A 26,894-nucleotide genomic window follows, 5' to 3' on the forward strand; every position below is an offset into this window, starting at 1 on the left:
TTTTATACTACTGGCCACACCCTTGTCCTTCCAGTGAGGGGGGTGGGGAGGCCTAGGCTTCTCCCTCCAAGGGGCGTGTAATACTCCCTCACTCATCCCTGAGGAGGGAGGTCTATCCGCCTCATTACAAGCACCCACTAATTTTTCCCTGTGGATGCTACAGCCCGGAGCACCAACACAGGTGGCACTTATGGTGCGAATGTGCTGATCTGTGGAAAATGGCCCTGATTGCAGCTTTTCAAAAAGACCAGCATTTGTAAAGATGCAAGCATCATGCACCTTTCCAGACCAGCCAATGCCAACATCAATGAAATAAGTACAGAACAAGAAGCAATGGTCTCAAATTGCAGTCTAGGTTGGATATTAGGAAACACTATTTCACTAGGTGGGTGGTAAAGCACTGGAATGGGTTACCTAGGAAGGTGGTGGAATCTCCTTCCTTAGACATTAAGGCCAAGTTTGACAAAGCCCTGGCTGGGATGATTTAGATGGTGCTGGTCCTGCTTTGAGAAGGGGATTGGACTAGATGACCTTCTGAGGTCTCTTCCAACCCTAATCTTCTATGATTCTATGATTTCCAGGCATACACCAGCACTTGCATAACCATGGAGAAGTAACAGACCAAAATGCCCCATTATCTTTGGGTGAACACTTTTCACAAAATGATGACTCCCTACTTGACCTCTCAGTCCTCATCTTCAAAGGAAACTTGCACAACACCTTCAAAAGGGAAGTCTCTGGGTTTAAATTCATAGCTGTGTTAGACACTAAAAATCGAGGACTCGATAAAGGCACTGGATTTGTGGCTCATTACAACAATCTGTAACCCACTAACCTAGCTTTGTCCTGTGACTACAGAAGTCTTAACTACCCACTTCATCTTGAATGATCTCTTGCAGCACGTGTTAATGCCTTATGCTTAACAATTGGTTCCACTTTGTGTTTAGCTGTAACACGCTGGATATGTCCACATGGTGATAAAAAACCCACTCAGCAGCAAGTTTAAACACCCAGCTCAGCTCATTTGGGCTTGCAGGGCTCAGGCTGCAGGACTGTAAAATTGCAGTGTAGATGTTTGGTCTCAGGTTGGAGCCCGGGTTCTGGGACCATTCCTCCTCATGAGGTCTCAGAGCCTAAGCTTGAGCCAAGCCCAAATGTCTCCACTGCAATTTTATAGCCCTTCATCACAAGTCAGCTGACTCAGACCAGACACGGCCATGCCATGCATCTTTTATCACAGTGTAACACTACCCTCTGGGTACCTTTCCCAGATATGAAGAAGAGGATTCCACCAACAGAAGTTGGTCCAAAAAAAGATAGCACCCAGCTTTGTCTGTCATGGAGAAGTAGTCCTTTCTGTGTATGTACTCAGAAACCAGGTGGGGGTTAGAATCAGGATATGCATCCCATCTATCATCCCCCTCACACACACACACTATTATTTCCTGCACATCAACCAGAGTCACAATCCTGTGCAGCAGTCCACTCTTACCAGCCTTGCACACCTGGATGACAACTGCCCCCCACCATAGATTTTCCAACCCCCATCAATCAATAGCAGTGCAGGGTTGCAGGCTTCCTGAACAAAATTGCCAGTAATTTCTCTGCTGTCAAAGCATCTCTAATTGTAGTGAGTCTGCCCTGCCGGGCTTGAGTAAGCTTGGCACAGCGGTCCACAAATTCTACATTTGAAGTTCTGCAACCACTGCTGATCATCCCAGATTTACATCATGACCCAATTCCACCACTCAATGCTCTTTTCATGGGCCCAGAAGTGCCATTCCACCATATGTAGCTGGTGAGCAAATGCCTGCGCATCTGGGGACTGTCATTCACTGTTACATCATCCACTCCCCCTTGGTTTTCTATTTCTGCTGCTACAGGACCTGTAGTAATAGTTACCAAAGTTCCACAAACAGAAATATCAGACACTCTGTTTTTAAAACAGATGTGAGAACTCTGCTGATCTCTTCACCATCCATGTTTCTGCCAGTGAGATGCCAGAGAAATTGAAAAGCAGCATGAGGAACTCTGGAAAAAGAATATGGGATGGAACAAAGGGAAATGTTGGAACTTGACCCCAAGCTCCCATAATTCCCTGAAAGGAGTGCTGGTATCCCTCAATGCACTGCAAAAATGTCCCACATTGGCATGGGGCACACTGGCGGGGGGGGTCACTGGGATGCCTACCTACTGTGCACCACGTCTTTTGCCAACACAACCAATGACCGCACTGGCAAAGGCAGCCCTCTAGGCTCTCTAGCAACATTGCAGAAATGGCAGCAGTATACCAGTAAAAATGCTGCTGATGACATTTTCCAGTGTATACCTGGCCTCAAACTAGAACCAATGGGAAGAAGAGAATCCCGCCCATGTCCCTCAATCCACACTTGAGGGATCTCTGCCACCTAGGGCAGGAGGGGAATTCACTCTCCATGGGGACGTCATTCTTTATTTCTTTACAGGGGCTGCCAAAGGAGGGGTCTGATTTGGTGCCAGATGCAACAGTGCTATGAACTGGGCAAAGATCCATCCAGTCATTTTCCACAGGCCACTGAGCAGGCATCCTACCGGGCCCTGTTCTGCCATTCTCTCTCATGCTGAAGGGGTTTTACTGATGCAAGCAGCTCTGTTGAGAAGACACATGAGCACACCATTGTGTTTGGGGGCATTCTAACACACAGCTGATTCATGTGGATATTCATCATAGAATTATAGAATATCAGGGTTGGAAGGGACCTCAGGAGGCCATCTAGTCCAATCCCCTGCTCAAAGCAGGACCAATTCCCAACTAAATCAATGCTAAATATTAGGCTTTTGTAAAAGACAAATGGTCCATTGTACACCCCCTAGTTCTGCTGTGTGACTCACAGCCAACAGCTCCATGGGAAACTCCTTTGCATACATTGTTTCTTAACAAACAAACCACAATTTACTGCCACTGCTTCTATGAGGCAGACACCCGTGCATCAAGAAAGGATTTTCCAAGGGAAGTAAGAGAGCTGAATTTCAGTGAGGTCTGGGTGCCTAGTTTGCTTAGATTCCTTTGAAAAACTCAGCCTAAGTCTGCTCACCAGCGAATGCTTTGCCTCAGCCAGGGTGCAGTCATCTTGCTCAGCAAGCAGAAGTCTTAGCAAAAGCAAGAGTGGATGCAGGATGAACAGAGAGAGACACTTCAAAGGGTGGAGTCTTCCTAGCACTACAAAGAATGGGCAGTAACATTCAGTACCCGGCGGAAGAGAATTTAAATTAAGTAATGTGGAAGAGGGAGGATAATAGGCTACTTTAATGCAATGTTAGGATGCTACCTGGAGCAGGACTATGCAAATGGAGGCAGTCAGAAAAGGTTCCATGTTACATTATGATCTCTTGCCCTGTGCAGCACTCTGACTCAAAAGCAGTTCCCTGATCTGTCAACACTTTGACTGGGTATCCATAAGGCCTTACAAAATATGTCCAGAAGGCCTGGGCCATAGTCTGCACAGACAAATCCTTCACAGGAACCACCACCACAAATGTTGTGTAATCATCAATCATAATGAGCACATGATGCCGTCAGAGGTTGTGTTGGCAAAAGATGTGGTCACAGTGGGTAGGCATCCCAGTGACCCCCATGCCATTGTGCCCCATGCCAATGTGGGACATTTTTGAAGTGCACTGTGGGATACCAGTTTGTCGGTGAGAGAGACAAGCTTTCAAGCTACACAGAGCTCTTCAGCTGCCTTGAAGAGATCTTTGTGCATCTCCAAAGCTTGTCTCTTTCACCAACAGAAATTGGTTCAATAAAAGATTCTACCTCACCCATCTCCTCTCTCTAATATTCTGGGATTGACACAGCTACAACACCACTACATACAGACCAATGCTAGGAATTCCAGTTTGAATGAATGGTCTCTCTCATCTTTTCTTTCAGATCCTTTTAAGCCCCAACTTGCACAAGCAATCACTTGCTCCTTGTTGTCTTGGTCCTGAGCAAGGATGGCTCCCAATCCTTTGTTACTGGCATCAGTAGACACTCTAAATGGTAGTTCATAATCTGGGTATGCCAGGCTAGGTGATTTCACTAGGAGAGATTTCATTTCTTCAACTATTGCTTGGCATTCTGCACTCCATTTTACCTGGACAGCTTTGGTAATTTTCTTATCTCCAGTGTTTCTTAGCTATTCATGTGATGGCAGAGTAAGGTTAGCAAAGTCCTTTATAAATCAGCAGTAATAACCAACAAATCCCAAGAACTTCTGTAAGTCTCATACCACAGCAGGTATTGGCCATTCCTCTACCACTCTCTATATCAAGAGGGAGGTCCCAGAGCTCAGGCTCCATGCTGAGCCTGAATGTCTACACCGCAATTTTATGACCTACAGCTTGAGACCCCACAAGCCCAAGTTAGCTGACATGAGCCAGCTGTGGGTGTTTAATTGCAGTGTAGACACATCCTAACTGTCCCCCAAAAATTCACCTTTTCTTTTAGAAAATGACATTTTGAAGGTTTTATTTTTAATCCATACTGTGTGAGTCTTTCAAATACCATACCCAAGTGTTGTAACTGTTCCTCAAAGGATTTGGAATACACAATGATGTCTCCTAGATGCAATCAAGGGGTATCAAGCTTTTCAGAGATTTTTGGAGCATTGTCGAGGCTGTGAAAAGTTCTCAGAGCATTACATAATCCTAATGGCATTCTTGTCAACTCAAAGTCCCGTGGGTGTCAGAGAATTTTTCTCTTCATGTTTTGGTGCCACTTCCAATTTGCCAATACCCACTTGCTAAATGGACAGTAGAGTAGAAAATTGATGACTTAAATGCCATTAAGGAATTTTCAGTTCTCGATAAGAGAGAGGCATCTTTATGGGTCACCAGGTTCAGTTTTTGGTAATCTACACAAAAACTCTAGTTTCCCTATCTTTTTCCTCAACTAGCCCAATGAGCACTGCCCCTGCACTATCACTGTCTTTTATTACATTAGCTTCCAACATCTCTTATTTCCTTCACTGGTTGTAAAAGCTGAATCAATTGGTCAAAATGGTTCCCTAATTAGAGGCTGTACCCCGGTGGGTATAGTGTGCTGTTTCTGGTGGCATACCACAATCCAAAGGAGATTGTGAGAATGCTTTTTCAATCAATTGTACCAACCTGTCAACATGCTCTGCAGATGCTGTAGGCATTTCCAAGTCTATCGTCTTTGTCCATGCATATGGCTCTGTCCCAGCATCCTGGATTACTATCTGCAGGTGTCCCACTTCCACAACCTATTTCTTGAGCACCAAGATGTTCCCCCAACCTATGCGCATCAGATGCCAACCACCTGATTTCTATTTAGTGTCACAGTCTGGCCCTATAATTTAGCATCCAGACTAGTACTAATCCTTTTCCCACAACAACACTTTTTGCTACTTTTGTGGAATCTCCTTCTTTTGTCCCAACAAGATTCCAGTAAAACATAATCCTGACCCTGCAGACCAGCTTTTGTTTTACAAATAACAATGGTTTCTCTATATAGCCAGCACATTGGATAGCCAAACCATTTCCTGCTACCAATTTCATCCTGTTCATGGTAGTCAACAATCAATCTGGAGTCCAATGTTTCCTAAAATGTTGGCTCCGTAAGGTAGTGACTCGAGACCTGGTATCTAGCAAGGCTCACATTTCTAGCCCATTAATCTTATCCAGCATAGTTGTACATCTTCCTACAGCAGTAGCCTGCCCTTTAATGTCATTTGGGTCTATTCTCTGTTCCCTGCGGTCTGACCCCCAATCCAGGAGACTGTGTGTTTAAAGCCATGGCATTAATATTCCCCTTTCTATACATTCCACCTCACTATATCTTCTGCAAATAGGGTTGCCATCATGCTCAAACTTATCAGTTGTCCCATTTACCCTATTCTGACTCCCTGCAGCCTGTGCTTGTATTCTTTAGGTGCCAGGAACTCCTATTTCAAAGCCAATCTCATACACTGAATTTCTTTCCTTATATCATCAAGGAGTGTTCTTTCAATTCCTCTATCTCCCTTTTAAATTTTCTTTGAAAAGTATCTTCCATTCCAGATTACCATCCTCTGGCTTCCGGCTAGTCTGCCCCACACAGTGCCCACCATCTATAGGCTGCATATCAACAAAAGATTTGCAACCATGTTGTGGACACATGGTAACTACCCTGTCTGGTCCTTTACCACCCAGAAGTTCAACATACTCCTTAAAGTCTAGAAAGGAAATTTGTGGATTCTATCTTAGTAATAGCCTTAGTTTCCTCCGTAATGTATCATCACCCCTCAACAAATTTGTCCTTCAGCATTTTGTCAGTACCTAGGGCTTCATGAAGTTCTATTTTTTCTATTGCTTGCAAAGCTGCTCGGCATACCAATGCATACTCCCCTAGACTCTCTACTGGACTCTGGAGAAGAATGTCTGCTTCACTTCTGACAAGATGCAAATGTCAGACACACAGCCTAGCCTTCTAACTATCCGTTCTAAAGCTCCTTTTTCATTTTCTGGCCATGTCTGCACTTCCTATCTAGTTGCACCCTCTAATTGCCCCAGCAGAATCTCTGTTTTTTGTCTTTCTGGCAGGGCATGTAATCTAACCATTGACTGAAGCATTGTCTTAAATTCCCCAAATGACAGTGTTACTTTCACAGTTTTCTCCAGAAAAAAATCTAGGGAATCTGGGTGTGAAGGGGTTGACTCACTGCTTATGCCTCCTTGTGGCTAGGAGTGGTGCAGGAGTGATCTCTGTGCTGGGGGTCTCCCAAAGGTGGATGCTCCACTTCTGTCATGGCCTAACTCTTCCTGTGATTTGGCCCTCAGGCCAGATAACTTCAAAGTCTCTCCCCTTTTGTGGCAGTCTATGAACAAAAAGCAAGGAGAATTAAAGCAAATGAACTGAGTTAGTAAGAGAGAGGAGGGAATGACTGTCTTCACGAACAAGGTCAGCTCCCAGACTGCTGCACTGGGCAGCACAGTATGGGGAGGAGCTGACCAGCCCTCTGTGGAGAAAGAAGTGGTTCAGGACTATTTAGAAAAACTGAATGAGCACAAGTCCATGGTGCCTGATGTTTTGTATCTTAGGGTGCTTAAGGAGTTGGCTGATGTGATTGCAGAGCCATTGGCCATTATCTTTGAAAACTCATGGCGATCGGGGGAGGTCCCCGATGACTGGAAAAAGGCTAATGTACTGCCCATCTTTAAAAAAGGGAAGGAGGATCCGGGGAACTACAGGGCAGTCAGCCTCACCTCAGTCCCTGGAAAAATCATGAAGCAGGTCCTCAAGGAATCAATTCTAAAGTACTTAGAGGACAGGAAAGTGATCAGGAACAGTCAGCATGGATTCACGAAGGGCAAGTTATGCCTTACTAACCTAATTGCCTTCTATTAGGAGATAACTGGCTCTGTGTATGAGGGGAAAACAGTGGACATGTTATTCCTTGACTTTAGCAAATTTTTTGATACAGTCTCCCACAGTATTCTTGCTGGCCAGTTAAAGAAGTATGGGCTGGATGAATGGATTATAAAGTGGATAGAAAGCTGGCTAGATTGTCAGGCTCAATAGGTAGTGATCAATTGTTCCATGTCTAGTTGGCAGCTGGTATCAAGTGCAGTGCCCCAAGGGTTGGTCCTGGGGCCGGTTTTGTTCAATATCTTCATTAATTATCTGGAGGGACCCTCTAGTGGCAGCCTCCCTGCCCTCCTTCTCTCCCGTTGTCAGACTTTTGTCCCTGGGCCACTTCCCCTTTGGCCCTGTGCATCCTCTCGGCCCTTTTTAGCAAGGTCTGCAGCCTGGGGTTTTCCTTGGCTGGAGCTCCCCAGCTCCTTCTGCCCTTCTCCAGCACTGTTCTGTTCTGTTGTCTTGTGTTCTGTTCAAGGTGCTACTTTTCAGCCCAGGAGCTAGTCCTCCTCCCTTGGTAGTCAGGGAGAGACTGCCTTTCCTCCTGCTAGACAGCCTTTATATAGGGCCTAACCTGGCCCTGATTGGCTGCCTCTGCCCTGCCCTGATTGGCTCCTAACCTGGCCCTGATTGGCTGCCGGTCTGCGCCGCCTCAAAGGCCTGTTCCAGCCTTTTTCTCAGGGGGTGGGGCACCGCCCCATCACAGTTAACATCACCATAAGAGAAGCTTTTCACCACCACTCTGTGTCGCCTTAAGAGGAGTCAGATCCTCCCATCCCCAATGCCAAAGTCCCACTTCCCTCCAGCTGTCCTGCCTTTGTCTCTCTCCAGCTGACAATGCTCCTTTGCTTTGATGCTGAGGTGCTGCACCTCTTTCCAGCAGGCCCACCCACAAACAGCAGCTCTTCACCCAGAGGGCCGCACCTGTTCCCTAGGCACGCAAATTGTCTCCCAGTGTCAGTGTCCCAATGGTCAGCCTCACCAGTCAGACGTTCTCTGTCCCTTGCAACTGTGCTCCTTGCACACAGCCCTTCAAGGTCCAACTTCCTCAGCAAATCCTCTCTTTTCACTTCCTTTAATGTCTTCCCACTGCCTCCTTTGAGAGGATCCAGAGTCCCTTCACCAGCTTGGGCTGCCCTCTCATGGGCTTTCTCACCCCCATCCCGAACAGCATTCAGTGCTGCTGTAGCACAGGACCTAACACCACCCCCTTGGATGAGATTGCAGCATGTGCTACTGTCAGGGCCAGGGATACTACACAACCTGTTAGGCTAAGGGTCATCCAGCCTCATGTTCCAGGTTGTAAACAGATCAGGAAGGAATTCCCTTGTGCCTCATGTACAACAGTGCACAACAGTGCACATCTGGTCAAGTGCATTATGGTAAAGGTCTTGGCCTTTCTCTGAAGTATCAGGCACTGTCAAGGACAGGATACTCCACTCAACAGACAATTAGTTTGACCTAGTGTGGCAACTCCTGTGTTCCATTGTCTCTTCTCCTGTGTCACTCTGCTATCCCAAAAAGGCTGTGTCTAATGTGGAAGAGATTTTATCAGACACACATCTGGGCTTGTGCGTGTCACTTGTGGCTCTAAGACATCTGTCTCATCAGTATGACTTAATCCATCCTGATAAATATGTCTGTGTCTGGAAGTGACATGAAACGATTTTATCACTGCTTGTAGGCACAGGATGAGAAATTCAGCTAGAGAGAGTTTATGACAGGGAGCCAATGCTCACCCATCTCTGGGACTTGTACATTTTAAGACCAGGAGACACTATTACATCACCTAGTCCACCACAGGCCAGAGAACTCCATCTGCTTCCCGCTGCCCTGAGCCCAATAGCTTCTGTTTGGCTAAAGCCTCTCCCAGAAGGACAGCAGGCTGGATGCAAAGACATCATGAGATGGGGAATCTATCACTTCCTTGAGGAGTTCATCCCAATAGTTAATCACCCTTGCTGTTAAAAATGAGTGCCTTCGTTCTGACTTGAATATGTCTGTGTAGCGGGGTGATCATCCCACTCCTGCCCGGAGGGGTTAAAAGCAGCCCTGGAGAGGGCAGTGGCTGGGAAAGGGTGATTGGGGAAGCAGCCTCAGCTGTGGCCACGCCCCAATCAGAGCCCAGCTAGCCCTTATAAGAGGGCAGTGGGCCAGGGGCAGAGAGTCTGTCTCTACAGGGAGAAGGGCCTGGCTGCTGGGAAGGTGAACCAAGTACCTAAAGTGGAGCAGGGCTGAGGAAAGGCCAGATGATCTGGGGAGCTCCAGCTACAGGCCTCATTAAGGGCTGAAAGGGTACTGGGGTTGCAATGGGGCAGCCCAAGGGTAGGCAGAGGCAGCAGGTCCAAACCCTCCTTGCTCGTGATGAGTGGCAATTCTACTGCAGTCTGACCCAGTGAGCGGGGGCCAGATGGTGACTGGCAGTAGCCAAAGACTCAGGTGAGGTGGGGATAGGGGGTTGGGGGGTCCCCAGGGAGGGGAGACTCAGAGAGACCATGGGGTACCGCAGGGGGCAGAACCCCAGCAGAAGGGTCACCAGCTTATGGGAGGGATACCAGCGGCATGGCGAGACACTGGCCTGCAGAGAATGCTTCTGGGTCAAAGAGCTAATTCCCAGGATGACTGACAGGAGGTGCCGCATGGGTTAGTTATTGCCCCATTACAGTCTGGTTTTAACGTCCAGGCATTGGCTCTCAGTCTGACTTTCTCTGCTAAATTAAAAAGCCCTTTGTTACCTGGTATTTTCTCCTCTTGTAGGTACTTATATACTGTACTCAGGTTAGCTTTCAATCTTCTTCCTGATAAGCTAAACTGGGGGTTGGACTAGATGACCTTCTGAGGTCCCTTCCAACCCTGATAGTCTATGATTCTATGAAATCGCTCCCAGTAAGACATTTTGGCACAGATTCATAGATTTTAAGGCCAGAAGGGACCACCGTGGTCCTCTACTCTGACATCCTGTTTAACACAGGCCAAGAACTTCCCCAAAAAAATTCCTAAACAAATCTTTTAGAAAAAAATCCAATCTTGATTTAAAAATTGTTAGTGATAGAGAATCCACCATGACCCTTGGTAAATTGTTCCAGTGGCTAATTACCCTTCTTGTCAAAAATGTACCCCTTATTTCCTGTCTGAATATGACTAGTTTCAACTTCTAGCCCTTGGATCATGTTATTCTGTTTTCTGCTAGACTGAATAGCCCATTATCAAATATTTGCTCCCCATGTAGGTACTTGTAGACTCTGATCAAGTCACCCCTTCACCTTGTTAAGCTAAATAGATTCAGCTCTTTGAGTCTATCACCATAAAGCATGTTTGCCAATCTTCTAATCGTACTTCCGGCTTTTCTCTGAACCTTCTTCAATTGATCAACATCCTCCTTGAATTGCGGGCACCAGAAATGGACACAGGATTCCGGCAGCAGTTGCACCAGTGCCAAATACAGGGGCAAAATAACCTCCCTGCTCCTGCTGGAGATTCCCCTATGTCCAGAAATCACATACCACCTTTTGGCTACAGCATTGCACTGGGAGCTCATGTTCAGATGATTATTCCCCCATGACACCCAAATCTTTTTCAGACTCACTGGATCCCAGGATAGAGTCCGCCATTGTGTAAGTGTTGCCTATATTTACATCTAGCAGCATTAAAATGCAAATTGTTGTCTTATGCCAGCTTTTCCAACCCTCAAGTAGTTTTTGTACCTCTTTCCGGCACCCTCTTCTATTCAAAATGTAGCACCAGAACTGGACACATTATTCTACTATGGTCTACTTAGTACTATGTATGGAGGTAAAATCACTTCACTATTCCTCACCACTCTCCTGTTTATACATCCAAGGATTGCATTAGCCCTGGATGGCCACAGCATCACATTGGGAACTCATGTTGAGTTTTCTCTTCACTCTGACCTCAGAGTCGCTGCTTTCCAGGCTACAGTTCCCCATTTTGTAGGGGCTGCCTGCATTCCTTGTTCTTAGATGTATACATTTGGCTTTATTCAAATACATTTTGTTGGAATGGGCCCAGTTTACAAAATTCTTCAGATTTCTTTGCACGACTGGCCTGTCCTTCGTATTAGTTACCACTCTGCCAGTCTTTGTGTCATCTGCAAATGTTAGCAGCAGTGATTTTATATTGACTTCCTGCTCATTGATGAAATTGTTAAATAGCATCAGGCCTAGTATGGATCCCTGCAGAACTCTCCAGTCTATGATGATGCCCCATTGAAAACCCCATTGACTCGGTCTTTTGTCAAGGGACACTTTTTGCCCAGTTGAGCCAAACCAGTTGTCAAGAGGGGATGCTGGAGGTTTGGGCAGGTGGGGATGGGAAAGCTGGGATTTCTGGCACAGGAGCTGGTGGTTTGGAATTCTGTGACAAACACGTTAGATGAAGGTTTCTGTTAAAACAGGGGTGGGCAAACTACGGCTCGCAGCCTTAGGGCTTTGGATTCGGCCCGCAGGATTGCCACCCATGGTGCCGTGGGCCCCGCACCGCTCTCAGAAGAAGTCCTCGGATGGGGGGCAGAGGGCTCCATGTGCGTTGCCCTTGCCTCCCAGCACAACCCCCCACAGCTCCCATTGGCCGGGAATGGGGAACCCTGGCCAATGGGAGCTTTGGAAGAGGTACCTGGAGGCATGGCAAGGGCAGTGCATGCAGAACTCTCTTCTCTCCCCTCCCCCAGGGGCCGCAGCGCTTCCTGGAGCAGCGCGGGCTGGGGATAGGGCAGGCATATAAGGAGCCTGCACTGGCCCTTGTGCACACTGCTGCTACCCTGGAGCCACTTTAAGTAAGTGGTGCTGGGCTGGAGCTCAAACCCCTCCTGCACTCTGCCCCCCAACTCCCTGCCCTAAGCCCCCTACCTGCACCTTGCACCCCTCCTGCACCCCAACTCTCTGCCTTGAGCCATCTCGTACACGGCGCACCCCTCCTGCACCCCAACCCCCTGCCCTGAGTTCTCTGCTGCACGCTTCCTGCACTCCAACCCCTGCCCTGAGCCCCCTGCCCTGACCCTCCTCCTGCACTCCACACCCCTCCTGCACCCCAACCCCCTTCTCTGAGCCCCCTCATACACTCTGCACCCCTCCTCTCCCCCAATCCCTTTCCCTGAGCACCTTCCTGCACACCACACCCCCTCCCACCCCCCACACTCCCTCCTGCACCCAACCCCCTGCCCCAGCCCTGCATACAATTTCCCCACCCAGATGTGGCCTCAGCCCAAAAAGTTTGCCCACCCCTGTGCTAAAATGATCAGTAGTTAAGTGATCAGCATTTAAACACTCTTGATTAGGTTTCAGAGTTAACACCCCATAAAATGAATGAGAGCATTTCACACCTTTCTGTGCTATTGTTTCAGGCTGGCTGAAAATTCAGGCAGATGCCATGGCATTGGTTTCAACTTGTTTCACTTTTCAAAGGGTTACTTTTCAATGATAAAAGCCAGAAATTTTAAAAATGAAATCTCAAATTTTGGATCCAATATACCAAAGTACACACCTGTGGAATCGTGGAGTACATGGTGACACAGTTATAAACATTTAAAACAACAACAAATACTTGGCAGTCTTCATCTGGTGATCTCAAAGCAGGTTACAAAGATGAATAAGAACTATTATCCCCTCTTTTCAGATGGGGAGGCTGTGGCATAAGGGAATTAAATGATTGGCCCAAGATCAAACAGTGAAACAGTGGCAGAGCTGGGGAGGGAAGCTAGATCCTCTGAGTCCTAGTTTGATGCCCCAGCCAATGTGCCATTAACCCCTTCTTCCCATAAAAGCCCTGCTGGTTTTGATCTCAGCTTATGTGGAAACATCAAATGTTAACAGTTGCATCTTCCCAAAGAAGGCTCAGATGCTCTGTAAATCCAAAGCCCTTCTCTCTGCACCATCAGCGTGAGCTCTGTTTGGTCTTGATGAGACTCTTCCTTTTCTTCATTAGCACTTGGCACCAGAAGGATCTTGGAGGAGGTTTCATGTGTCATTCCCTGAGGTTATCCTTTTTAGTGAACTTATGGAAGCTCAGCAGGAGCAGAGGCAGGAAGGCTTTGCAAGAGTAGGACTAAGGCTATATCTGGATGCTTAAAGGAACTCCGGAAGGTTCTTAGTGATGAGGGTGGGATATGAACCTGCATAGAATTTAATAGAATAGAATCCAGAACCACACACATCCAATTCTGGTGTGAAATTCAGTGCTGGAGTCGTATTCAGAGACAGCACTGGGAGTTCTAACAGCTGAAGGAGCAGGCCACATCTGAGGAGCTGGAATGACTCATTATCTCCTGCAGCCTCAGACTAGAGAAATTTATATCATGTATTTAAACTACACCATCCTGAGGGTGCCACCACGCCAAACTTTTCAGCAAAACAAACATTTCTTTTAATAGAAGGTTATTACTGGGCTGTTTATTTCATCCCTCAAAAAAAAAAAAAAGAAGGAATAAAAGTGAAAAAATGGTGTTTTTTATTTCCTTGTAGCAGAGGCAGCACAGAAGCTAATGTTCTGTGCGAGTCTTGTCTCAGGAACATCTGTCCCCAGTGCTGTAAACGCCTCATCAACACAATGAATAAAAATGACAGAGATTCAGGAATGAAATCAGAGTGCTATTACTAGGCAATTGCACTGCACTGGCAAGCATCACTTGGATGTGTTTTAACCATCGTGGCTTCCCAAGATGCCATTGCACCAGGGCATTGCTAGTTAAACGTGAAGAAGCACAGGCCAAGAAGAACTGTTTCTGCTTAAATAGAATTAGGAGCAGTTTGATCTAGACTCAGGATTGCTGTAACTATTCTCATTAAGATTATACAAATATCCCAGGCAATCCCTTAGTGCCAGGGTAATATTTGCATCTTTATGGCAAGGAGTTTTTATGCCTAATTTTATCTCTCATTTGCCTGAGTCTATTACACCCTCAATTACCTTGCAGAGCTGAAGGCAGCTGTAGCAATGAACCCAGTCCATTCTGCAGGGCTATTGTGCAGCACCTAACTCTCCATCTTTCCTTCCTTGGGCCTGTTGATCTCTTCACAAGGGGCTTGAGCTCTGGCTGCAGTGTAGAAATTCCTCCTTGCTGGCAACACCCTGGCATAGAGAAAGGGCAGCCAGTGAACCACGTGCTAGGGTAATCTGCTGAGCCCAAGACTACAGAGCAGTGCAGGTTTCTCAGAACAGAATGGAATCTGGAACAAGATGGACTTGAACTGCCCGAGTTCAGTTGCTCCACCAGTGCTGCTCTAGGGCTTATTCCTATTTACGAAGGTCCTCCTGGTAGACGTCATGGTGCCTTTCGAAAACCGGTCATCGGCCTTCCAGGAGGCCCAAGCACGGAAGGAGTCGAAGTATGTCCCACTGGCCAAGATCCTGAGAGCACAGGGCAACGAAGTCCAGGTACACGCCCTGATTGTGGGAGCCTTGGGCCTATGGGACCCCTGCAACAAGCCGGTTCTGAGAGTGTGTGGGGTTGGTCGATGCGATGCCTGGCTCATGAGACAGCTCATGGTGTCCGACATCATCAGGTGGTCCAGAGACATTTATACCGAACACATTACCAGACATCGCCAATACCACACCGAGTAATCGAGACAGCCGACCAGGGAAATAACCCACTTTCTTCCCTAATGGACCTAGGGACACACCCCACCCATATACCTATCCACTCTACCTATACTGACTTGGACTCCTTATTCATTCCATGGGTGACATACCCGAGCCCACTTATCCACTGACACTTTAAAAACCCCTGCATCCCAATCTGGGTCTATGCCGGTTATGCAATATGTATGTATCTTTTCATCCTTGCAAACGATATCTGTAACCCCCCATAACCCAAGCCTGACCCCAGATGTACAGTACCTTCCCTCTCAACCTGTGTATATTTCATTTCAAACATTTACTTCAATAAAATTTTTAATTTTATGGCAAGCCCCTGTTGGGGCGGTTATTCAGGGAGTCAGTTGAAACCTTGTTGAAACTGGTGGGCTTGCCCTACAGGCAGGATAAATGTGAGAAGCAGTTAACCTGGAGTAAGACTAGCTGTATACACCAACCAAAACACAGGCCCCATGCAAGGCCAGTCAGGAACTAAGCTATGTGGGTGAGCGGGTTTTGCTGAGTATTGTTTTGATGGGGCTGGGGTGAGGAGGGGCAGATGAAGCCAGAAACACCACAGAAGTAGACAGAGGAAGCAGCAGAAAGCCAATGACAGCCAGAGAAGCACATGTACTGTGACCCTGAGAGAAACTTAAGAGAGAGAGCTTTTAGGCAGAGTGCTGGCTGTGAAAAAAGGGTTTGGAATGCTGGGCAAGGAAACTGTCTGCTGTTGTTTGATTCCTACTGTGCTCAGGAAAACAAGACTTCATCTGTTTTCTTTGTAAACAAAGGTTTGAACTAAAGAAATGGACTGCATCATCAAAAGAGGTAACGAGGAGGATCAGTGCCCCATTGTGCTGGGGCATTGAAATACCACAGTAAGGCACCATCACCACCCTGAGGAGCCTAGTGTCTAAAATGGCCCCAAACAGGCTAAGGGTGGGACCCAGGCTACAGGCTTTGTTTGTTGGGGAACACCTAGGCGCAAAGGAGTTGGCAAGAGGAAAGATGGGCAGGAGAAGGGAGGGTAGGCTGGAGGGGATTTGGGGGCACAGGGAGTGGGGCAGGAAGAAAAGTGGGAGGGGTTGGGGCAAACAACAGGCATAGGATAATGTGCAGAGTCCAAACAGCAAGCAGAAGGCTATTGACTTCACAGAGGCTTGGGGAAGCAAGGGGCTCTAACTGGACCTCTCCTACCACCCCACTACTGGCCCAGCTCCTGTCAGCATGCAGTGCATGCTTCACTACCAGGGCTGGCTGGCTGTGCAGCTACTGTGTGCTTTTAGCAGCAGAGTCCTTGTCCTTGCAATGTCACATTTCAATCAGCCACATCAGCCATGTTTGGGTGAACCCCTGCATCACAAAGGGTATGTCTACACTACGGGATTATTCCGATTTTACATAAACCAGTTTTGTAAAACAGATTGTATAAAGTCAAGTGCACATGGCCACACTAAGCACATTAATTCGGTGGTGTGCATCCATATACCGAGGCTAGCGTCGATTTCTGAAGCGTTGCACTTGTGGGGTGGCTATCCCGTTGGATTCTGGTTGAGATCCATCCATGATGGTGCAAAAACAGTGTCGCGAGGATTCTGGGTAAATGTCGTCACTCAATTCCTTCCTCCATGAAAGCAATGGCAGCACAACTCATTCGCACCCTTTCTTCCCTGGATTGCCCCTGCAGATCAAGATCGCTCATACGCCATTGAGTCCAACCATGGAGCTGTTTAGCTTTTTGTCACTTGTCACCAGTATGTGTACTGGATGCTGCTGACAGATGCGGTCCTCCAGTGTACGACGCAGCATTCATTTTTGCCTTTGCAGGTAGTAGAGCATGGTTACCATCCCTATCACTGTTCTATTGTAAATGGCAATGGATGATGGTTATCAAATATTTTGCTTACCAATTTTGCAATTTGGAATTGGTGATGACAGTTATCAGTCATTTTCCGTCTGCTGCTTGTCATGGGTGTCTCCTGGCTGGGTGTTGGCGGGGTGCGCCCGGGACAAAACTGGATGACTTCCCTGGGTCATTCCTTCTATGTTTGTCTAAAAATAGGTCAGTCCTGCTAGAATAATTAGGCAAGTCTTACTAGAGAGCCAGAGAGCAACAGCTGTTCCGGGTCAGAACCCAGCGATTCCTGCAGAAATGATAAGCTGCTATTGCCATTCTAGAGGGTGGCTCCTGCAACAACCCCACCCGTTTGCTTCACTCCTCCCCCAACCCTCCTGGGCTTACCATTGCAATGTCTCCCCATTTGTGATATGAAGTAATTAAAGAATGGCAGGAATAAAAACACTGACCTTATTTAGGCGAGATAAATGAGGGGAGGCAGCCTCCAGCTGCTTTGATAGTCCCAGCAGGACATTCAAAGGGTGGGAAGGAGAGGAGCCAGCCTCCCGCCTGTTAATGATAGTCCAGGGAGTACAGGAATCTTTTCTTTAGACATGACAAGTGGGGTTGGGGGGATGCTGATGGGCTTCAGTGCTCCAGCCCTGCGATGATGAGGACCGTTACCAAAGCAATTTGTCCATCTGTCAGGAATGCAGGGAGGTCATTCCATTTTACCCAGGCCCCTGGCTGACCTCCCGAGACCAGCCAGGGAGCACTCATGGGATGATGACAGTTTTCCACCATTTTGTCATCTGCCATCAGGAAGGAAGGGGAGGGGATGCTGCTGTTCAGCACCGCAGCACCGCGGTTACCAGCAGCATGCAGGAGAACATCCGGTGACATTGAAAAATGACAAGAACGCTTTTTTCCCTTTTCTTTCATGGGGGGAGAGGGGTTAAATTGATGAGATATACCCTGCACCACCCCAGACAATTGTTTTGACCTTAACAGGCATTGGGAGCTCAAGCACGAATGGCAATGCCGTTTCGAAGACTGTGGGGACGTGGGATAGAGCTGGGAGTCCTCAGTCCCCCTTCCCTGCTCCTCCATGAGTGTCCATTTGATTCTTTGGCTTTCCGTTACGGCTTGTCACATAGCACCGTGCTGTGGCCTCTGTAATACTTAGCCTGGAGATTTTTTTCAAATGTATCATTTCGTCTCTGTTAAACGGAACTCTGATGGAACAGATTTGTCTCCCATACAGCGATTAGATCGTATCTCCCACTTCCATGTGGAGCGTCTTTTTGGATTTGGACTGCCATGGCCACCCAATTGATCAAAGCTCTCCGCTGGGCAAACAAGGAAAATAAATTCACAAAGTTCGCGGGGCTTTTCTGTTCTACATGGCCGTGCATCCAAGTTCAGATTGCTTTCCAGAGCGGTCACAATGATGCACTGTGGGATACCGCCCGGAGGCCAATACCGTTGATTTGCAGCCACACTAACACTAATCCAACATGGCAATACCGATTTCAGCGCTACTCCTCTCGTCGAGGAGGAGTACAGAAATCAGTTTAAAGAGCCTTTTATATCGATATAAAGGGCTTTGTTGTGTGAACGGGTGCAGGGTTAAATTGGTTTAACGCTGCTAAATTTGATTTAAATGCGTAGTGTAGACCAGGCCACAGTGTCTGCATCAGTGAAATCAAACAGGCCGCTGCATACAATCTCAGCTCAGAGAGCATCCAGAGAGGGATGAGGACAGTTAGACCTAGCAGTCAGCACAGGACTCAGGCCAAGTCAGGTTCCCAGAATCTGAGATAGGCCAGAGGGTGAACCTAGAGTCAGGCAGGGTCAGGGTACCAGGAGATCAAGGTTGAGCACCAGGTTACAGAAAGCAATGGACTAACAAAGTCGAGGACAAACCAGGGTCAGAAGGCAGAGTCTAGGGTCTATTGCAAGCAGTCTGTGGCACAGACAGTCAGTATTGCTACTCAGACAGCTTCCCTTCCTAGCTTTCTGCTTTCAGTAGTGGTATCAGCCAATCAGGGGGCTGTGAGAGGCCATCACTCAAGTCCTGCTGGGTGGCACTTCCTGCTGGACCCAACTTCACAGGGCCCTCCTCTAGGTCCTTAACCTAAACCTCCCATGGTGATGCAGAGGTGTCAAGTGGCTCATAGACTCAGGTTCCAGCCCTGTAGGCTCTAAAACAGTAGCTTTTAACCTGGAATGCATGCACCCCCTGGGGATGCAAGATGCCCTTTCTGGGGGTGTGAGACATGCCAGATTTTTTTAGAAGGTAAATCATCGAAAACACAAATTAAGCACAGGCACGTATGTACAACTACTTTGTTTCACCAAACCCATGTATTTATTAACATTATATATTTTTTAAACAATTACTGTAACATACAAACAAAAATATATCAGAGTTTAAAGAACTGACCTACTTCAACCATTTTTAATAAGGGGCGCAAGAACATATTTTGATTTTTGATAAGGGGTAGCAGAACATATTTTGAGAACCAAAGGAGTGCAGGCTGCAACAAAGGTTAAGAATTACTGCATAGCAGCACCAGATAGGACCCCTGCTGGGGCTTTTAGACTGCAGTTTCACCAGCCCCAAAGGTTCAAAAATCACAGTCAGATGCCCCAAAAATCACAAGACTGGCCCAAAAATCATGAGATATTTAAAACAAGGCTACATGGTGCTTTTTTCATTTCTCTTACACTACCCTCCTTTCCTCCCTCCTGCTGTGTGCATGTGTGCACATGACATTTCATCCCAATTGCTCACAGGAGGGGAGAGGGCAGAGCCACCCTGAGCTGCCGTGCTTTTTCTGCTCCCACTTCCCTCTCCCCTCCTAAGAAAATTGCTTCCCATTGCTGAAGGGAGGGGGGAAGAGCTCTGTCTGCTTCCTGCAGCAGCTCTGACTAGCTGCTCTTTGGCAGGAGGTGGGGCACTGTGGAAAGCAGCCAATCACAAGGGGTCTGCTTCCCTCCTGCAGCAAGGCTGAAATTCATTCGAGGGCTGGTACTTTTGAGTTATGGCCAGTCTGGCTTGAGCACCATCTGAAAACTCATGGCTTGTGAGGAAATAAAAAGAACTGGTGGCACTGGTACAGCCTCTGCCCGTAAAACCTGTCTGTCTCTATGGTGGGAGAAGTGAGATCTATGACAATGCAGAACTGCCAGTAAAGTATCAACAGGAGTGAAAGCAGGTACTGTAGAAGGAAAAAGCACAGAAAAAAATATCTGATAGTCTTTTCAGGAAATGAATAGTGAAAAGAAATAGGAACATGAATTAGGAACTCCTGAAGAAACAGAAGCTGTTGAACTTGTAAGAGCAACAAGACTTGTCTGCCACTGAGCTGAAGAAATCAAAGAAGATGAGCCATGGTGCACTCGGTGTTGGGGAGGTGACTGTGTCTGTCTGCCTGTGTTGTTTATGTGTTATGCAGTGTCACCAACTTTTGCTATTTTCTCACAAGTGACACCATGATAGGATTCAAGTATCAGAGGGGTACCCATGTTAGTCTGGATCTGTAAAAAGCAAGAAAGAGTCCTGTGGCACCTTATAGACTAACATATGTATTGGAGCATGAGCTTTCGTGGGCGAATACCCACTTCATCAGACGAAGTGGGTATTCATGATAGGATTGCGGAGGGCTCGGGAACCCAACCAGCATTTATTTGAGATGCACCAGCCCCCTCGAGTTCAGCCCTGCTAGCAGCCAGTAGACCCTCTCCCCTCTGCTCATGGCTTTCACGGCAGGGAAAGGGGAAGGAAGCAAATAGCTCAGCAGCTCAGGGATGCCCCACTCTCTCCCCTCCCCTTTTGTAAGCATCAGGGACAGGACTCTGCTCTTACACACACACACCATCTGCACCACCTGCCTGGGCAGGGGAAGAGGGGGCTGAAGAACTCCTGGAGCTGCCCCCTACTCCAGCCTGGGAAAGGGAGACAGGAGAACCCATGGAAGCCTCCCTGCCTCAGCCTAGGAGATGGGTGAAAAACCCCAGGAGGAGCAGAGATAAGGCTGCAGGGTGGTGGGGACTGAACTGGTGGAGGCTGGGGGTATTGCTGGGTGAGAGGAGAGAAGCCCTAAGGGCTGCAGGAGGGAAGAATAATTAAAATAAACATGAATTATTTTCAGCTGTTTGGAGAATTAATTATGAACTCTTTTTTAAAAAATAGTGCATTGTAATTACTGAATAATGTATATTATATATATATGTAGTTATCAAATTTATACAGAGAAAGAGGAATGATTTAAAATTATTTTAAAATACTTTGAATGTGATTGAACTGATTATTTTAATAAACAATTTTAGGGATTATATAATACAATTAGCGCATTGACATGTGGAAAGCTCTAAAAGGTGGCTGATGTTATAACATTCTTGCATGCAAGATGTTTGCAGCTCACATAGATCTTTATTGAAAAATAATTGGCAATCTTGATACATAGAAGGAGTGCTTTGTGTTTCTTGGATGATCATTGTTCATTTTCCAGCTCCATTTTATAGGTTTTGTACAGTAGATTTCTAAATATGCGTGCAATAGATTTTTACATCATATTTTAACTTTGTCACACTATAGAACTATTCACTGAATACTTATGTTAGACCTGTGCACAAGAATCTAACATAAGAACTCTCCCTTTCTCCCAGTAGCATGGGTGCCTTCCCTCCACCCCTTCTCTACATTTTTGATGTGATACTTTTGAGGGGACATCCATCCTAATATTGCAATCCATTAACAGAAGCAATAACTATATTGAAACGAGCCTTTCGCTACTTAGGACTAGCCTAAATAAACCAAAGAAATAACCATTTTGCATTGTCTGCATTCCAGTTCTCCTCACATATGTTTGTGTACCTCCAGCATATGCTGAGTCTCCAGCTGAGCATTCAGGGAGAGGCATGCTGGCACTAATGATTGACTTTCAGCTTGAAATTATAATAGACACACATTTCCAGAAGAGTAGAGAGGAGTTAAAAAAGTCAAAAAACGTACTGAAAAAACATGGTCTGACAATGTTTTTTTAAGGATCTGACTCACGATTCTTGATCTCTTAAGGCTGGCAGTAGTGGTTGGGGGGGGGGTGTTTGTGTTGAGTGTATGTGTTGTGTGTGTGTGCCCAGCCACTCTGGGTGCGTGCTGTGTACTGTGTGTGTGCACTGCTGAGCAGGCTCTGGCAGAACATGGAACTAGCTGCTCTCTCTGATATGACTTAATCCCCTTCCACAAAGTGACTGGGTGTTTTCCATTTCTGCAGGCACTCCTGGGGCAGGCTGAGCGGGTGCTGATGACTTCCTTGATGTTGGTCAGGGCCCTGGTGGATGAGATCAGCCTGCTGTGTGTCTGGTGCTAATGCTCTGGCACATCTTCATGGATAGAGCACACCACAGTACTCTGCTGGTCCTCACGATGGCTTATCCCTGTTCGATACCGTACCTAGCAGAAAGCACAGCACCATCCAACCAATAGTTCTTGCTTTCCACCAATGTTCAACCGATAACAAGGACTGTCCCAAACAATCGCATCAGCGTGGCAGCAAGCCAAGCTATGCTCTAGCATCGTCTGGTGTGTTCCCAAGGTAGCTCACCATGGCCAGCTCTCTTCTGAGAGAATATTCGTCCCTGGGAAGAGGCCCAGCACAAAGCCTAGCACAACCTTATCCCCACTGAAACCCAAAAGACTGGCCCCTTAGCCAGACTGATCTGCACTACTGTGAAGTTTCAGGTACTTATTGGTGTGGAAGCAGGGTTGGGTTCAGCTGGAGTTTAGAGCACTGGTGCCAGCTGGCTCTTGTTTTATCCAAGCTGGTGGCTTGCTGAGACTGAGTATGATACAGAAAGGAGATGTCAGGAAAGTGACGGGTGAGGAAGGAAGAAGGACATGAGCATGGGGTGGTTATGGAGAGGTGGTTCATGTTTTATGTGACTGTGAGACTCTCCATGAGGTTGGCTCCATTTCAATGAACTGTAGATAATAAGCACAACGGCCAAGATGTTCCAGACTGGGGACCTAAATCCATATTTAGACACCTGAATAAGTGCCTTGATTTTCCAAAGTTCTGAGGTCCCGTCGCTCCCAGTGCCGTCAGGAGGAGGTCTGGATTTTCAGCACCTTCGAATTACAGGCCACATTTTGAGATATTTAAGTGTGGGTTTTAGGTGCCTAACTTTAGGCAGCAATATTTGGACATTTGGCTGTAAGCTGTGTGTTCCATCTTTCCCCATTGATCTCACGGAGGTGAGGTGAAGTGAATTCATTCCCATTCAGGAAGCGCTTTGCTGCCTTCAAACAGAAGGTGATGCAGGGAAGCAGAATGTCACCATTGTAATAATGGGGAGGTGTGTCGGAGTAAGAATAACCTAGCAGCACAGTAATTAGACAGCAGCTGCTGCTGAGTAATGGCTCCATTACTGATCTATTATTGAAAATAATGGAATAATAATACACGGAGGAGAAACCAGTTACTGTCACATCAAAGGACGTAAAGTAAATTATCTGATGCAAATGCTCCAACAGTCCTTACTGGTAAAGTCTGATAGAATGTAATAGAAAAGCTCTCATCCTCTAGAGTATTTTAAAACAGCTTACAGAATTCTGTAGGAGGAATATGGCATTGTATAAATCAATTGTCCATCCTCATCTAAAGTACTGTGTGCGGTGCTGGTGAGCCTATCTCAAAATGGAGATTTCAGAACTGAAGGAGGTTTAACGATCTGCAGTGAGAATGATTAAGGGCCTGGGAAAACTCTGCAATGAAGAGAGATGGAAAAATTGGGGTAGTTTCCTATAGAAAGGAGATGAATAAGAGGGGCCATGATAAACATATATATACAATCATGCAAGGTCTAGAGAAGGGGGATCGGGAGCTCCTGCTCTCCCTGCCTTATAATACAAGAGCAAGGGGACAGTCCATGAAACTGAAAGGTAGGACATTCGAAACTGAGTGAAGGAAACACTTTTTCACACAACTCGTAATTAAACTGTGGAACTCATGGCCACAGGAAACCACTGAGGCCAGGAATTTACTAACATTGATATCCAGAGTTATGATAGTTAATAACAACATGATTTTTAGAAGAGATATCAAACTTCACATTTCAGTGTTTCTGCCAATCTCTAACTATTAGACATCAGGAAGACAGATTACCCCACATATGTTACTGCAGTGTTCTTGGACCTTCTTTGGAAGCATCTGATTCTGACAACTGTGGGATACCGGATAATGGGCTAGGATGGCCAGTGTATCCAGGACCAAGGGGAATTCTCCGGAGACACAGTTATGCTGCCAGTGTTAGGGGTGTGGCCAGAGAAAAAGGGCATAGCCAAAGGTAGCCATATTTATCCTCAGTTTCAGCCTTTTGGGGTCATTAATAGAGGGTGGAAGTTAAAGCTGCTCTCAGGTGGGGACTCCTTTTCTTACTCCCTGCTCCAGGGCTGAGGAATAGTGAATATTCACAGCCTTTCACCAACCGAGGGCATAGCTGTGAAATTGCATCTTGTGCCCTGGCTATAGGAAATTGTGCTAACCTGAAGCATTCTGCCGCCACCTCTCTGAGCAGGAGAAACAGATTGTCTTTATCTCACGGAACATCGAGAGAGCACTTACAAAGATTGAAGAGCTTAATTAAAGGGATGTTTAACAAAATTAAAGTTCTTTGGCATGCTCCCAAGGCAAAAGATCCTCCCCCGTCTCTCTCACTCTGACACTCCTTCTCTGCATCTCTCATGCGCCACAGAAGCACAAAATCTTTGGGACCCTGTCAGATCCCAGGGGTTCGCTGTCTGGGTCACTATGAGAGTGTCTCATAGGGAGCTCTATGCTCTGTCCAGGATCTGAGGGAAATGTGCCCTTCCAGGTGTAGCTGTGTCTCCTCACCCAGGCACAGGGAAACTTCTCAAGATGCTGAACAGTTGAGGTGGTGGATGCAGTGCTGACCACAATGTAGTAATCAGCACAAATCACATTAATCATCATGGCAGCTCACCCAGATTACACCCAGCTAGGTCCAGGGTTTAATCATGGCCACATGACATGATTTCTCTTGGTCCACACTCATTGCTCTGTCTTATACTGTGCTAAGGTTATGTACAGCCATCCATCACAGATCACAGGTAGTATCTGAGCTCCATGCATGTAAAATTGATAGCAATAGCGAAGTCCCTAGTTGGCTCTATGGAGTTTTTGGCTGGCTTTTCTTTCAGGGATATAGAAACTCTGCAGAGGGGTGCAGGGATGGGATGTTCTGCTTTTGTTTGTACGTTTATTTGTTTTGCTTTATTTGGGATGCAGATAGGAGGTGTCAGTGTTGTATGTGTCACTCTTGTTATGAGACCTTTATGAAGAGGGAGATTTTGCAATATTTTCTAAATGTGGCCAGGCTCAAGATCTGCCTGACCCCCTCTGGAAGGCTGTTCCATAGTCAGACCCCCTCTGCAGAGAATGCTTTGTTCCCAGCTTTCACAGGCTGTGTTTGGGCTTCGGAGATTTGCATTATCCCAGAGGAACACCTCTGTTGGGATGGTTCAAAGATCAAAATCTGGTCTTTAGTGCAACTGGGGCTTGATCCATTAATTGCTTAGGAACATAAGGACCAATGCCCTAAGCTGGCATTGGAAGCTGGATTGGGAGCCAGCCGAAGGACTTGAGCACAGGTGCTGATGGCAGCCTGAGCCCTGGAGGAGATGGGCAGACTCGCTTGGCACCAGCTGGAGCTTCTGCATCATCCTGCCGTTCAGCTTCAGATCAGGGAGTTACAGTAAGGCCAGCCCAGAGGTGACACATGCATAGACTGGTCCAAATCAGAACAAAAACAATTATTTTTTAAATTTCCAGTGAAAGGAAATTCCATAAAAATTTGTTTTGGAAAAATGTCGAATTTTCATTTCAACATGAAATTTTTGTCTGGAAATATATTTTATTATATGTTTCTTTGTCATTTTTATATTACAGGTCAGTCATAGCAGTGATGTATCATATTATGTCATCTCAGAATGAAAGGGAATCAAAAGGTGCACCTACAGTATAGTTGTTCCGTAGATGCACAGCATTGCATTCCTCCCACTTGACAGCTTCAATTGCCTTTGCAAAAAAACCCAGATTTACAACCTCTCATGTCAGTTCCATTATGCGGTATCTCTTTATGAGATTCAGGCTTTTAGAGAGTGCTGCCATTTCATTTTGTCTGCCTACTCCTCCCATGTAATAATTCTGTGAAAGAATTTGCTAGCTTATGAGTAATGGCTGTCATTTCAGTCATGACCACGGACTTTCAGAGCTAAAAGCGTAAGCCCCAATAGCATAAGTTTAAGGACTAACTCTGCCACCATAGCAGACACAAATCCTCTGCTGGTCGAGAACACATAACATGCTTGAGTTAACTGCCCCATAAGATTGCTCAGTTGGGGCCCATTTCGCGCAATGGAAAAACTCCATTGACTTCAGTAGCAGCAAGCTTATAAATCAGGTCTGGAGACATTTATGACAAAGAGTTTTCCTTACAGGTTAGCTGTTCTCTCCAAACTCTATCAGGGCCTTCTCTTTTGCTGTTGGCCTAAGGGTGATGAATGGCAGAGCAATATCTCTCTCCTTCAGAAAGGCCTCGAATCCACAGCTGAAGGGTGAGTCTGCTGCTGTTTGTGGTGCATTAAAGTACTCATTTCTGTGTGTGCAAAGGGCCCTGAGGTAGTCTAGATTAGTGTAATTTACAAGCCAAGGGGCTGTAAGAGAGTGGGGCAGCAAGAAAAGAAGCTAACAGGAGGATATAAGATGGCCTGAGTCTACACAGCCTCCCTTACCCCCACCCAGGGGTGAGCTGGAGCCGGTTCGCACCAGTTCGCACCAACCGGTTGTTAAATTTAGAAGTGGTTTTAGAACCACTTGTAAACTGGCTTTCCTGCGAGGGAAGCTTTGATGGGCTCTGGTCGGGAAGCATGTAATTCCTCCTCCCGGCCGCTGGGAGGTGCACAGCCCCTGAGCACAGCCCTTGCCATCCCTCCTGCCCCCTGCCCACAGCCCCTGCCACCCCCTGCCCACAGCTCCTGCCATCCCTCCTGCCCCCTGC

The 26,894-nt window shown here is 46.7% G+C and overlaps 1 long non-coding RNA gene across 1 annotated transcript in view; it reads left to right on the plus strand.

The window, feature by feature from the left end:
• The first annotated feature begins 19,855 nt into the window (after positions 1-19,855).
• LOC142047242 (uncharacterized) overlaps positions 19,856-26,894 on the plus strand; it is a 16,055-nt gene continuing 9,016 nt past the window's right edge. Inside the window, exon 1 of the long non-coding RNA XR_012656435.1 lies at positions 19,856-20,207. This is a non-coding gene — a long non-coding RNA (uncharacterized LOC142047242). The remainder of the gene's footprint in view (positions 20,208-26,894) is intronic.

The sequence above is a fragment of the Chelonoidis abingdonii genome, chromosome 8 (assembly GCF_003597395.2).
Source record: "Chelonoidis abingdonii isolate Lonesome George chromosome 8, CheloAbing_2.0, whole genome shotgun sequence".
NCBI classification, from domain to species: domain Eukaryota; kingdom Metazoa; phylum Chordata; order Testudines; family Testudinidae; genus Chelonoidis; species Chelonoidis abingdonii.